The following is a 14450-nucleotide window of genomic DNA, read 5'->3' as shown; positions in this document are numbered from 1 at the left end:
TTGGCTTCAATAGACTTTTCGTCCACTTTTGCTCCTCTGATTGGGTCATGGCTTGGACCATTGGAAAGATCTTTCCGAGCCGGTTGTTTTGACATAAGGTAGGCCCCATTCCGGAGGTCTGAGTCCAAAGATACGCCATCGGAAGTTCTCACTGACTTTAGGCCGCTTTTTGCCCGTGGTTGACTTTTCAGCTTTTGACCGGCTTTAGGAAGGCTTTGTCTTCTTGAATCTAGGCCTTTAATCACGGAACTCCTTAGTAAACCACCTTTGCTCTTTTATCTCGGGCTTAAAGTGGCACATTTCTGCACATAATGGACTTTGAAACCCGAAATGCATAAAAACACGAAATGTGTTAACTCTTAATTATTACTCACATAATTGGTCTAAAAGTATGACTGCTATGTGGTTATAACTACAGTTTTGGGCTCTTATCATGTAGCTCATTAGATTGCAGAGAGCAAACAAGCTTTAGCCATTATTGAGCGAGCTCGTAAAGAATATAACAACCGGTTGACTCGGTAGATAGTGGTGATGTCTCACGCTCCGTGGATGACTACATGGAGCTAGAACGTAAGTACAAAACTCTCAAAAGGTCTGTTGAAAGTGGAGCTGCAACAATCACTGTAGAAAGTACTGTTGCAGATGCTAGTAGACGATCTGATCTACCAACCGACCTGGGTGTTGCTTTTATTGCTCAGCCCACAAAAGATGCTGCCACTAATGTGCTGAATGCAAGTGGTGATCCGGCAAGTGGCTCTGTTGGTGAAAAGGGCTGCCAACTGGACCCTTTGAATGTGGAGAATCTTCCTTGTATCAACTGATTGTGTTATTCTTGTAATTTTATTTGATGATAGATAGATGAAGTTTTTTAACTATATTATCTTTTATTGTTGATACTGATACTTCTATTGTTGATGGGGATGATGAGGTCTTTTTCCCAGGATAACCTCGGGGCTCTAGTATCTAACCAAATTTGTAATAAGTAAAAATATTTAAATTACTTGTTTTGAATTGAGACTGTCTTTGAATTTTGTATGCATGTGATTGTTCCTCTTACTTTTTATTTTGTTATTTGACTAATTGCGGTTGTATAGTAGTAGATTCGACGACCTATTATACCTTGCTAGATCGTATGATGCTTGTAGGTCGTAGGTGTTTGTGTACGACCTGATAGAAGCGCGTAGTTGGCACCTAGGTTGCTTCGTGTCCTTACGTGTGTGCGTTACACCAAAACTACCATTTTCTAAAAGTTAATTTTACATCAAGAACGGTTATATATGTTACCACCTTTATCACCTAAAATATCCGCTAGTAAATAAAACAATCGTTAGAAAATATCGCAAATAATAATTTTAATAATTTTGATTAACTTGGTCACGGTTAGTGCGGTATTGTATAACGCTTGTATCCGTGGAGTAAAGTAATAAACCAATTAAAGAAATAGCTTAAAAGGAAAGAAAAGAAAGAAGCTGGCAATTTTGGGTAGGCACCCATCTCCCCTTTGATTCTCTCTCATTCTCATTGCAAACACTAGCTAATAGTTAGAACAATGAATTTCATCGCCCCCCGTAAACTCTCTCTCTCAATTGACCGAAATGGAATCCACGATCTCGGATTTATTTGTAATTAGAATCGGATCTCGACGAGCAACTAGTTCCAGCAGGAGGTTGGATCTTGTTAGGCATGGAGAAGCATTCTTAAAGGCTATTCCCAATTGCAGCAAAGCAGATTAGGTAAGCTCCCCTCGCTCTCTTTTCTATCCGTGTTCTTCAAATTTGGTAATACGGTGGTTTAATTTCTTATTTTTGTTCCAAGGTTTTTAAAGAGTGATTTTTCTCCAAGTGATTTTTAAATTATCGAGAGAAGACTTTTAGTAAACTATCATGTGTTTTCGATTATAAATTCCTTTCCTTTTCCTTTATCTCATATTTGTAGTGTTTACTTATTGAAGGGTGTTTGTCTACCGGTTTTGCAATAGTTTCCCTGCTATGCTAAGTCTAACTTTGACGAAAAGTTAAATATTTATTGGTTTAATTTGGGGTTAGAGCTTCTTTGTCTTTGTTTTGATGTATCATGTGTATATTAGACTTTAATGACTTTGTTTCTTTAACAAAATGAATGAGGTTTTTTTTTGTGATATTCCGATTAGGGAAAAACAGTGAAGAGAATTATTAGAACATTATAATCATGACAAAGATAAAACAATGAAGAGAATTATTAGAACATTATAATCATGACAAAGACAAACTGTTTATATGTTACAAGGTTATGAGAGTCTCAAGGAATACCTTTAATAAACATTTGATGGTTGATTTTATTTTATACTTTTTGTGGCTATAAATTGAACATGTGTTGGCTGGTCTTCCCCATGTTGGACAGTTTATATGTTATATATGCACCTAAGACTCTAAGGCACCATGAATATCCTAATGAATATACCCCTTATTAAACAATTAAGTGGTTTTATTTTCCAAAGTGGGTCAACATGACTGCAAAGAGTTGATCCACTACTTTACCCATCCATTTAATACAACTAGAGGTGTTGTTTCAAGAAATTAACTACATGAGTAGCATTTTTGTGCATTTTCGGGTCAGGTAGGCTCACATCCTAACATTGTAGACTGTCAGCAAGGGAGGAGCTTCTCGCCATCTCTCAATGGCTGATATAGTGACTCCAAGTTTGAAGGAGGTTACTAGGTGGTGTGAGTTAGGACATAGTAGGTAATGATCCAATTTCTTCTAATTTTAACTTGGTAGTTGCATCTCAAAAGTTTCCCAAGAGATTTGGGAACTCTCAAATAAGGTTTTTGTGAGGTGTCATAAAACAAAGGTTCAAGAAAATCGGTTTCGTGGAAATCCTCGATGCAATTATGGTCCTTCATTGCCCGGATTAGTAGCAAACGGTGGGGATTAGATGTGACATTGACCGATAACTCAACCAGATCATAGGCAGAGTAACACTTGTTTCAAAGAGTAATATCCGAAGTTGATAATTTTGCTATCTATATATTGGTGTATATTATTGTATTCAAAGTATGTTTTAATCGGCAATTCCTTTTAAAATTGCATTAAGAGTAAAATTTTTATGATGCTTGGGAGGCTTGGTTTGAGCAAAGTTTGGACATACATATATAGAATTTGGGAATATGAATAACCTCAAAAATTATTAGAATGACAGGTTTGTCCTATTATTTTGTTCTATTTTTATTTTTTTTTTTTATTGAAAGATGTCTTTATCTTCCCCGTGAATAGAACCTCTTTGTTATTCTATGCCTCTAACAAAGGTCCCTACTCTATATACCTTCATCATATATGGCTTCATTTTTTTTCTTCCCAGATTGGATCACTTCTTGCCATATAGACACTAATTAAATTACCGATGTTTTTTCAATTCCCCCGACGCCTCCATGGTAAAGATACAATCACAGCCTTTAAATTATTTCCCTTTCCTTTTGAGTCTGTGTTAGTTGTGTGCAAATTTTAGACTTCAAGGGTGACTAACTGACTATCCTCCACTTTGTTGAGCCTTAGTGTTGAAGTTTAGGCATGTACTAATTCATCGGCTTTTTCCACCGATTTATTTGCATGTTATCAGGTCGGGCTTGTTAGTGTCCAAATCCTTACTCCATGAATGTTTCATTTGCTCTACGAGTTTGGTCGAAGAAAAATGGACAAGATTGGTCACAAGACATAATTTTGCCATCTTTCTCATAGTAATGGAGGTTTCATATCTCACATATTCTATTAAGGTAACATATATGTTTCCATATAGCTTAATGTCATTGTAGAGTCAACCTTGTGTATGTGTATTTTTATGCATTTGGTCTGCCCATCTTTCTTTTGCATCTTAGTGTTTCGCTTTCTTAGTAAGTGGTGAGTCATAAAGGAGCTAGTGTGGATTTCCTCAGAGTGTATTAATGCACCTTCAAAGTAAATTACTTAGTAAGTCGAATTAGAAATTAGAGATCTCGTGGAATTCTAGTGTGAGGTTGGTTGTTTATTTTCACTCAAGTTATATTGGTTGTACATTCCTTATTGTTGGAAGTTAAAACTTGATAGAGGTATTTGGAAGTTCTCTACTTAATATCTTATCATTTGCAAGCTTAGTTATATTAAATATGGGGTTCCCGAATGGAAGTGGGTAGTTTGTTGTAGAAAAGGATTCTCTTGTTCCGAGTTGAATTCGATATTTTAATATTGAATTAATCTTTGGTGCTAATATAATGATAGTACTCATGGGTTGGAGTACAATTGGGACAATATGCCAAGGCTTTAGATATGACACGTAAATTTCCTTACACTTACGTAACGATTACTCAAGGGTATTTAGGTTTCTTAATTAAGTGGTCGATAGCCTTAAATATGTTTTGGTTTGCAAAAGACAAATGTGTAGTTCTTGGGTTCGTTAGGAAATCGACACCCCACCGAACTTGCTCTTGGGGTTTGTTTAATATATTTTCTTAGCTTATGCAGATATTGTATATCGCTGCATGCAACTTCTTGTACATAGTATCTTGTTCTTGCTTCTTTGGACCATCTTCACATTAGTTAACTCGGCCATTTCTTTTTATATTCACCGTAAGTGACTAGCAAATGCATCCAAGAGCTTTGTATGCCTTCATAACGCTATTTCCCTTTTTCTTTTCTCGATAACTAATGAAATTTGTGTACTTAGGTGGCTTCCGCTTGATGTTGTAAGGATATGAGGACGCCATTGGCTTGAACCGCTGTTTCACCCAGTTCTAGTTCAGACATACCGACATTTGCAATCACAAATAATCCTTCCTTTCCTCTCTTGAATGTGGTTAATATAACAAGGTATTTCACAGACTTTCACATTTACCTTCGATATAGATATGTCCGCTAAAAGTGGCTTAAAAAATTGGTCTCAGATTTATTTGTACCGAAGTTTCTTTTTCGAATGGGCACACACAAAATACACCTTGAACTATAAGCATAAAACCCGATAGGCACCGAAGTTTTACGGATTTAAAGATTTTGTTGGACTGGTCTATGCAGAGTGTGGGTTGCAATCCTTTACCTCCCCGTGGAAGTGATGTTTGTGATGTCTCGCCTAGAGAGCATGCACCGTAGTAGGGGAAGGTATTTGTTATATTCTCTCTGTCATCTTATTACTAATCCCTCCTTTTGTTGCTATTTATTCACCTAGTTCCTTTTACATGTTTGAGATTAGCAAGAATACCATTATGTATTGAAACTATACAACTAGAACCTATATGCCTATTATGTTGTAAACGGACTAGTATTTTGGTTGTGGTTGTGATTGTTAGGGGTTGGTTTTGTGTTGGGTTCTTTTTCAGAAACTACAATGCAAGTACTCATGGGTTAAGTTGGAGTATAATGGTGACAATATGCCGAGGCTTTAGATATGATGCGAAGTTTTTTACTCTTACAAGAATGATTGCTCAAGGGTAGGTAAGTGGTCTTAAAACAGTTTTTGCTTTACGTTTACCCAAATTGTATTGCCTATTGAGAGGTTGTTGCTTGTTGCCATTTTTTCGATTTTCTCTTTAAATGCTTTTTTGAGGCCAAAAGCTATCCTTTATGTGTTGTTGTTTTGTCGCGAACCGGTGGAGCCTTTTAAATGTGCTCTCGCTTCATTTCCTACTTAAACAAATCATTCTCTTTACTTGAAGATAATATGGAGGAATGTTGAAAGGCTAGATTATGAAACGGACTTTGCTCGCTTATGTTTGTTTATATATGTCGCTGAAATGAATCAAGGAAGGAAGTAGGAAAACTTCTTTAGCTTTAGTTTTTATGTTTATGTAAATTGGGATTTGGGTGGATTGGAGGCTTTGTTTCTATGTAAATTGGGATTTGGATTGGTGGATTTGTTTCTATAAAGTTTAATTGGTTGGTTTTTCTTTGTTATTCTTTTGTTGTTGTGGAGTGTGATATATTATGTAAGATGGAATAATCGATCCGGGGCTAGAGCTATAAGTGTGGTGGAAACAATTTGATCCCGAAATTAATTTTATTTTCCAGTGTTTACAATTTAGTAACGGATATATCCGTGACATACCAAATCATTTTTCCCGCCTAATTATTAGAAATGTAACAAATGCATCCGTTAGTGACTGACCACCAAACTTTACTCACATTTATATCCGCTATAAAACCACCAATTTGATTGACATTTATCTGTTACAAATATTTATAGTAACGGATATATCCGCTAGTAATTTTTTTGCCTAAGTGATCAGAATATCTCGTGAGCTAACTAATATAATCGTTAGTAAAATATAAGTAACGCTTATAACCGTTGTAAACGCCTCTTTTGGTGTAGTGGTGTATTGATTGGTTACTTTTAGGGGAACGCTTTTTTATCGATAATTAATCTTTGAGTGGTAATTATAGTTGAGTCAAACTTAACCTTTTCAAATGCCTCAAGTTGATTTATGGTCCTTTTGGGGGTACCCCGGATTGTATTTGATCGATAATTAGGCTTTATGGCAATTATAGTTGAATCGTTTTAAACCCGGCGCTGGCGTTAAGTTGATTTGTGGTCCTTTTGGGGACCGTGGATTGAATTTGATTGATAATTAACAACCTGCGGTAATTATAGTTGGTCGTGACTTAACCCTGGCATTGGTGTTACGATCTGATACTTTGATATCCTAGATCAGGTAGTGATTGCAAGATACGTGGCACTCATGTAATGCAAGGATAACATTTATACACAAAATGCTGATGGAATTTTATTCATATTGGTTGATATATATGGAGACAAATTATTGATAAAAACGCTTTAAGTAGAGTCAGATTCCAAGGTCGGGAAGCATATCACCGAAGCTGAGTTTTGATCCAAGAACTTCATTTCCAATGATTTTGTAAACTATGTATGGGCCTTCCCAAGTTGGGTCAAGCTTGGGTAGTGCTAAGGTGTTTTTGAGGACTAGGTCGCCAGCTTTGAAAGATCTTGGGATGACCTTCTTATCAGAAGATCATTGGATTGTTTGGTGGTACCGAAGCCAGGGATATTGCAGCTTGTTTCCCTTTGCTCCTTTAGAGGTCGACTTTTGGTTAAGATGATATCATTTTCTCCTCGATTTGACGATGTCCTAACGGTGGTTGTGGATTGTAAGTTCCGATGGTATGACCGCTTCGCTCAAGCAAAGTGTGAAAGGAGACTCGTTGGTACCGCTCGGCCATTGTTATGTATGCCCATAAGATGTTCTCGAGTTGTTCCGCCATCAGTTTTTCTTTGCTCTCCAACTTCTTTTTGGAGATTTTCTTTGATGGATTTGTTTGTGGCCTCCGCCGCCATTGCTTTGTGCATATCTAGGTGTAGAAAATGCTTGAGTGATGTGCCATTTTGTAGGAAAGCCTTGACTTGCATGCCAAAGAAATCGGGTTCCGCTTGTCCATGACGAGGGTGTAAGGTAGACCAAATCTTGTGATGATATTAGTCCATATAAAGTTGATGACGTGAACTTCCTTGACTTGAACGAGTGGTATTGCTTCAACCCATTTGGTGAAGTAATCTGTGGTTGTATGGATGTATTTGAGTCATGTTTTCTTTTGTGGGATAAATGGTCCCATGATGTCTAGCCCCCACATATGGAAAGGCTAGGGGGCTAGCTATGTTGATCAACTCCCATGCTGGACTTAGATAGTTATGGAAAAATATTTGACATTGGTGGCATTTGAGAGCATACTTCTTTGCCTCGATGTGCATGGTTTGCCAATAATACCCTTGGGCAATTGCTTTACGGGCCGTAGATCTTGCTCTCGCATGGTTGCCACATTCGCCTTTGTGAATTTTGTCAAGATGAGTTGGTCTTCGGTGGAGTTATGCACCTTAGGTGGGTCCTCCTACGATTTGGCGGAACAATCGCCTATTGATCACAAGTATCGGGAGTTCGAATTGTATGGCATGAGCATTCCTTACCCGCGGGAGCTCGCCATGTAATATAAATTTCAGAAATGGGCCTATCCAAGATTTAGTGATTTCTTTTTCGGATGAGGGTGAAAGTTCGCGAGGTCAGCTTGACACTTTCTTGTTGGTAGGCGGCCTCTCTAGGATGTCAATGTAGACTATGCCGACATGCATCTAGGGTTTTCAAGGCTAAGAAAGCCGGATCGTCCGCATGATGTGTGTATCCTCTCCGGGAATGTGTTCCAAGAAGAATATTGTGAACGAGCCGATGATATCATTGACGCACCGGAATGCACGTCGCGAGCTAAGTTTGCTCGCTTTGTCACATACTCTTTAATCGACCGTTTGACGATTAGTTTTGAGTCACTATAAGTTTTGAACTTTCGACTTGTAGTGTTGTGCCATTTGGAGGCTTGTGATTAATGCTTCATATTCCGCTTCGTTGTTGGATGTTGCGTAAATCGATCTTGATTGACTTTTTGTAGCCGGGTTCCTTTCGGTTAAGTTCACACAACCCCCACCCACTACCATTGTTGTTGCACGCCCATCTACATAGAGGTTCCATGTGTCCGGGAGGTCGATTGACGGGTTCCCGTTAACATCTTCGACAGGGAAGTCAAAGAACGACCGACCTTTGTGAGACGCTCGGGAAAAATTTGATGTCATGTTCATCGAAGTTCTTCGCCCCCATTTGGCCATGCGGGTCTTTTTTTGTTGTTAGAACTAAAACCCGCTTTGATGGGTACATCTATTATTAGCTTGATGATGTGAGCCCGAAGTAAGGTCGAAACTTGCAAGCGAGTATATCAAAGATAACATTGTTTTCTTAATTGGAGAGTAATGCTTTTCTAAATCTGCTAATGTCTTGCTAGTGAAATAGACCGGTTTTTCGATTCCTTCGCTTTCGCGAAAGAGGTTGAGCTGATGGCAAATTCAGTAGTTGCGAGGTAAAGCCCTAGTATTTTTCCTTCATTCGGTTTGGACAGGACGAGCAGAGTTGATAGGTAAGCCTTCGAGTCGCTGAAAGCTTTATGGCATTCATCTGTCCATGTGAATGTTGCACCCTTCTTTAGTATTTGTAGAAATGGTCCGTGATTTGTCGATGCACGGAGATAAATCGTTGAGGGTTTGAAACCATGCCGGATAGCTTGTGAATTTGTTGCTTGCAAGTTGGTTCGCATTTCAAGGAGAGGTCGATTTGTTTCGGGGTTTGCTTCAACGCGCCTTTGTGAAACGAGATATCCTAGGAATTTCCTCGAGGCTACCCCCAAATACACACTTTGTGGGTTGAGCTTCATCTTGTTTTGCGCTAATCTTTCAAAGGCTTTTGCAGGTGAGAAATGTGGTCGCCAGCCTTTTCACTTTTAACTACCATGTTGTCTACGAGACTTCCATGGTGTCGCCTAGCAAGTCTTTTGAACATCTTTGTGACAAGTATCCGGTAGGTCGCACTTGTTCTTCAAGCCGAATGGTAGGACGTGTAGCAGAATCGTCTTTTTGTTCGGGTTATGAAGGACGCTTTTTCCTGGTCTTCTTTTGCAAGTGGCATCTAATTGTATCCGCTATATGCGTCCATAAATAATAAAAAATCATGTCCACAAGTTTGATCTACCAGTATGTCAATCCTGAGTAGGGGGAAGCTATCCTTTGGGCAATGCTTGTTGACGTTGGTGAAGTCTATGCAAAGTCGTACTTGGCCATTTTTCTTAGGAGCAACTACAATGTTAGCTAGCCAGGTCGGGTATTAGACTTCTCTGATGGATCTAACATTTTTGAGCTTTTATATCTCTTCATTAATGGCTTTTTGAAATTTGAGTGCTAGTTTCTTAGGTCGTTGTTTGATAGCCTTTATAGTTGGATCTACATTTAATTTTCCAGGCGTTTAATTCGAGGGTCGATTCCCCGCATATCGATATACGACCAAGCAAAAACATCTTTATTGAGAGATAGAAAATTGACAAGTTGCTCCTTGAGCTTGGGGTCTAAATCAGCCCCTACATAAACATATTTTGGGCCATCATTTGTGCCCAAATTGATTTTTTCTCCTGGTTCGATTTGTGCTTGTATTTCCTTGAGCTTGGCTGCCGATGTCGAGGGGCTGGAAGCTGGAGGATCTTGGCGCTTTAGGATGTCTTTGGTTTGGACGACCTGAAGTTTTGACCGGTTGCCGCTTTTGACTTGATTGCATCGATGAGCTTCTAGTTGGTTGCTTCTAAGCTCGCGGATGCCTCGAGGTCCCGGGAACCGCAGGACTTGGTGTAAGGTTGATGGAACTACTAGGATCTTGTGAATCCATCTCAAGGCCCTAAGATGGCAATGTATGACGACTTGACATCAATCATACTAAAGCGTGTTAAGGTCTTGACCATGTCATCTTTTTTCTCCAATGGAGACCGGTAGAATGACGCCTCCAATGGTATCTCAGGCGTCTCCATGAAACCCATAGAGTGGTGCATTTGACTCTATCATCACCGAAGTCCGCAAGTGCATATCCTTGTAGGTTTGGCAGAAGACGGCGTCACAGAGCCGCCCTCGATCGATTAGGGACCCGCTTTGACCGTCCATCCGTTAATCTTGACGTGCACTACCGGGGGCATCATTGTGGGGTAGGCACACCTTGCCCAGATTTTCCTCGTGAATGATATATGAAGGTCGATTGAGAGCTAGTAGAGTGGTCACTTCCAGCCTTTGTGGGAGAGGTGGTAGATTTCTTGCAAGGTTTTACCGGCGCTTTTCAACGAATTCGAGGTCTTGTTGTTGGAGGTGTATGTAATCATGTGGATTACTTTTTCCTCATCATGATCGAGGAGTGATGTCTCCCCGTTATGTCTCTACCGACCCAGAGATTTAGATCATCGGGTTGTTCTCGCCGCTTCCTTCAAGCGAAAGGTGTCGTTCATGGCTATAGCTCCCCGCTTTTATTGAGGTTGGCATTCAGCTTTATGCATGAGGTCGTCGGCAGAACTCTTTTTAGCTTTCCCTCTTCGACTAAATCTTGGAGGTAGTGCTTAAGGCTCAAACATTCATCGTGTCATGGTGGTGGAGCTTATGGAAGTGGGCAAGATGGACGCCCTCGATATTGCAATCACCTTGTTGATATTTAGTTTGAAGTAAGGTGTCAGATATATCTTTTTTAGGATATGGCTTGGCATCCCCGAGAAGTTGGAGAATTCCTCGCTTGGTGCATGAGGGTTTTGGGAGTTGTTGCCTTGTTGTTGTTGCTTGAGTATCATTGATTCTTTGGGTCTCAACTTGTCGCCATCGCAGGACTTCTTTTGCCTTTGGGCCGGGCCATCCATTCTTCGTGACTTCATGAACTTGTCGATTCTGTGGTACGTGTCGCCTAGGGCGCTCGCTTGTTGCGCGCATGAAAGACCCCCGCTAGGTTAGAGTCGACTAGGAGGGTGTTGGTGAATGCAGAGGTTGCAAAGCCGCCTTTGAGGCCCGACTCCATTGATAGAAGTTCCTACTTGAAACGCCCTAGGAAAGCACGGATAGTCTCGGCCCGGTGTTTGCTTCACCGGAACAAATGAAGTCTAGGTCGGCTTGTTTCTTTCTATTGTGGATGAACTCTTCCGCAAACGCCCTACCCGATTTTGTCAAAGTTGTTGATTGAATCAAGAGTGAGCGTGTAAAACCAGCCTAATGTTCCGGCCCTTCAAGCCGGGCCGGAAAGAGTTTGCACTTTAGGTAGTCATAGTCCGAGCGCTGTAAAGCGCCGATTTTAATCAAAACGAAGCTATGTGCTAGCCCGACATGAGCTGCCTTCGCACAATGGGAACTTTGGTTGGATAAAGTCGGTTGGAGGCTACTTTGTCCCCGACTTCTCGCGGGTGAATGGTGACGCCTTTGTATGGCCGGAGCATCTTCGAACGATCCGGCCGCTACCGGGCTTTTTCGCTTGTTTTGTCCAATTGTTGGGTGAGGTCATCAAAGGCGCTGATTAGTGGTTGTTGTGGAGGCTGCGGACCGCATTGTTGTCGATGGCGCTTTGAGTCACGCTTGTTGGTGTTGAAGTGGTTTGCTCGCGGCATCGCTTTTGGTTCTCTTGGTGGAGTGTGGTGAATGACTCATGGAGGAACTTGACTTGATCTACTAGAGCTTGTATTTGTCCTTCCATGGTGGTTTTCTAACCGCCTTCGCGGGCTTTGGCGTAAAATAGTGTGGGTGTTTTCTCAAGGAAACGAACCGCGACGCGCCAATGTAGATGTGGATTTTGTGTTCACGACGATGTTGAGTTTGGTAGGGAATGATCGCGACTCTTTCTTTGGACAAAAGTTGCTACACGATCAAGTTTTCTTTGGGTAAACTTGAATCAAACCTTACGAAGTTCATCTCTCTACTTATAGATGTTTGAGATGACTTTCCTTATTTGCCCTGTGCCGCTGTCAAGTATAGATCCATATTTTGTGCTATCTTGATGATTCGGCCATTACTTCGATGTTACAAAGTAAATGTCTCCTTGATTGGTGCGTTGACCGAGCTCCGGGATCGCTGTGGGTAGATCACTTGCTTCCATATATGGTCAGTGTTTGATATTTGGGACTACCCGAACCGGGTTGTTGTTACGCCCCGTATGGTAATGAAATGGGTGATGTACGAAATGGAAGATACTACCTAGTGTGTGGACATGTGTGCTATAATGATATGTTTGAGAACGGAGGGTACTTTACACTTCCTAAGAGGTGTTAATTTGAGTTCTTTTTACTAGAATACTTTGTAAGCAGTTCGAAGTTATGCAATTACTTATATGCCTATCTACAAAAAGCCTTGTGGCTTTGAATGAGAGTATGAGATGGGTGTGACTATCGGTTGTTGTTTTTTGGTAATCAAACTATCAAAGTGTTATATTGCTTTATGCTCTTCCCGACTTCTTAGATATATTAACCGATAAACACCTAAAACCGTAATATTAAACCCCGTAGAGACATAGTATTTTGGTTAATTATGTGTTTAATAATCATGAAATAATTATATTTTCGTGTTTTTGCAGGTTTTCGCGAATTAACATGAATATGATGATAAACATGCATCAAAGTACGAGAATATTGTGCATACCAAGTCTTCCCACTCAGCCCCTGAAGCTAACATAGCCCGGCTAGAGCCAAGATTCCAAAGGACATAACCAAAGGCGTAACGGGTCCACGTGTAAAGAAGCAACAAACTTCGAAGCTCACATCTTTCAAACTTGGACGGGCGAAGTTCGAAAGTGAACCGCCATATTGACCATATTGTAGCCTCACGCGAAAGACGTAAAGTTGTAAAATGCCAAAATCCTAGCTACCATCGACACAACATGTGAACCCACTCTGCAGCCCACAAGATATGATGAGTCAAAGATACATCGACAAGTGGAAAGACACTTATGTGCCACCTTGCAAATGGGAAAAAGACAAAACAAAAATCCATGCATGATTTGATGTTGCAAATGAAGAAAAAGCAAAAACAAATTAAAAAGTAAAGACAAACTTTTGTAATATAAAGTTTGGATTGTTGCAAAGTGAAAAACAAAACAAATAAAGGGAGGCTTCACGGAAGGGCTATATATATGAGAAGGGACTTTACCTTGTTGGGGACTTTAGGACTTAGCTTTATATTCTTGTATTAGTTTCATTTCCAAAGACGATTGTTGCTTTCTCCTTCCAAGAGTTTATCTTTTCTTTTTAAAGCATCAAGTACTATAAGTACTCTTTTATAAAACTTATTTCTTTTCAAGTTAAATTCCATTTCTTCATTTACTTATTTATTGTATACAGAAGATCAATTAATCATCCAATGACCATGAGCTAAAATCCTCCCAAGGGGAGGGTTAATGATGTTCATGTGAGGATCCCGATTGACACTTTAATGTTCCGTAATCACTACTTAGGAATTAGGTATAGATTATGCATCCAAATTCCAAAATGATTGAGACCGCCCAAGTTTGGAGTGTTGATACTCCGTAATCAGCCTCGCGAGAGACCTAAAATGTCTCGCTAAGACTCTATGGTGTCGATAGCTCTCTCGATTTGTTCCAAATTGGATGTAGAATCAAACCAGAGCTGAAATGATATTCCGTGAGATAGAATATTAGTTCAACTCCTTATGCTAGTGAGATGAGCCTAAAGATGCGCATCTCACTAGGGATCGATAGTCGACATCGCCTTAGGTTTGTCTATGAACTCTAGACGGATTAGAGCTGTGAGTGATATGGTAATTTAACCGCTGAAATCGATTCTTGCATGAGTACGGTTAACCCTTCTCCCGTGATCTTTATCCCCGTTTATTTTACGAGAAATCAATCATTGTTATCTTACATCACTTGCATTATCAAGTAATTTAATTAAACTTGAGAAATAACCTAAACTCCTACTCAATATAAGTTGTAAATCCGGCCAGAACCTTGTCGAGCCCCTAAGGTATGGACTCCATCCCTTTACTCGACCTATCATACAAACCCACGCGGAGTAAGGTAACTTGACTAAACGGACGCTACGTACTTTTGACTTTGGACTTAAAAAATCAAAACCTGAAATTACCGCTTATCATTAACCCAAGGAATAAAGAA

At 40.0% G+C, this 14450-nt stretch overlaps 1 long non-coding RNA gene across 1 annotated transcript in view; it reads left to right on the top strand.

Annotated features, from left to right (window-relative positions):
• The first annotated feature begins 2632 nt into the window (after window positions 1-2632).
• Window positions 2633-14450, top strand: part of LOC147493801 (uncharacterized) — a 33758-nt gene continuing 21940 nt past the window's right edge. The window contains exon 1 of the long non-coding RNA XR_015199037.1: window positions 2633-2721. This is a non-coding gene — a long non-coding RNA (uncharacterized LOC147493801). The remainder of the gene's footprint in view (window positions 2722-14450) is intronic.

The sequence above is a fragment of the Coptis chinensis genome, chromosome 6 (assembly GCF_015680905.1).
Source record: "Coptis chinensis isolate HL-2020 chromosome 6, ASM1568090v1, whole genome shotgun sequence".
Taxonomy (NCBI): Eukaryota; Viridiplantae; Streptophyta; class Magnoliopsida; order Ranunculales; family Ranunculaceae; genus Coptis; species Coptis chinensis.
Note: the sequence above shows the minus strand (reverse complement) of the source record. Positions and strands in the feature narration are given on the sequence as shown.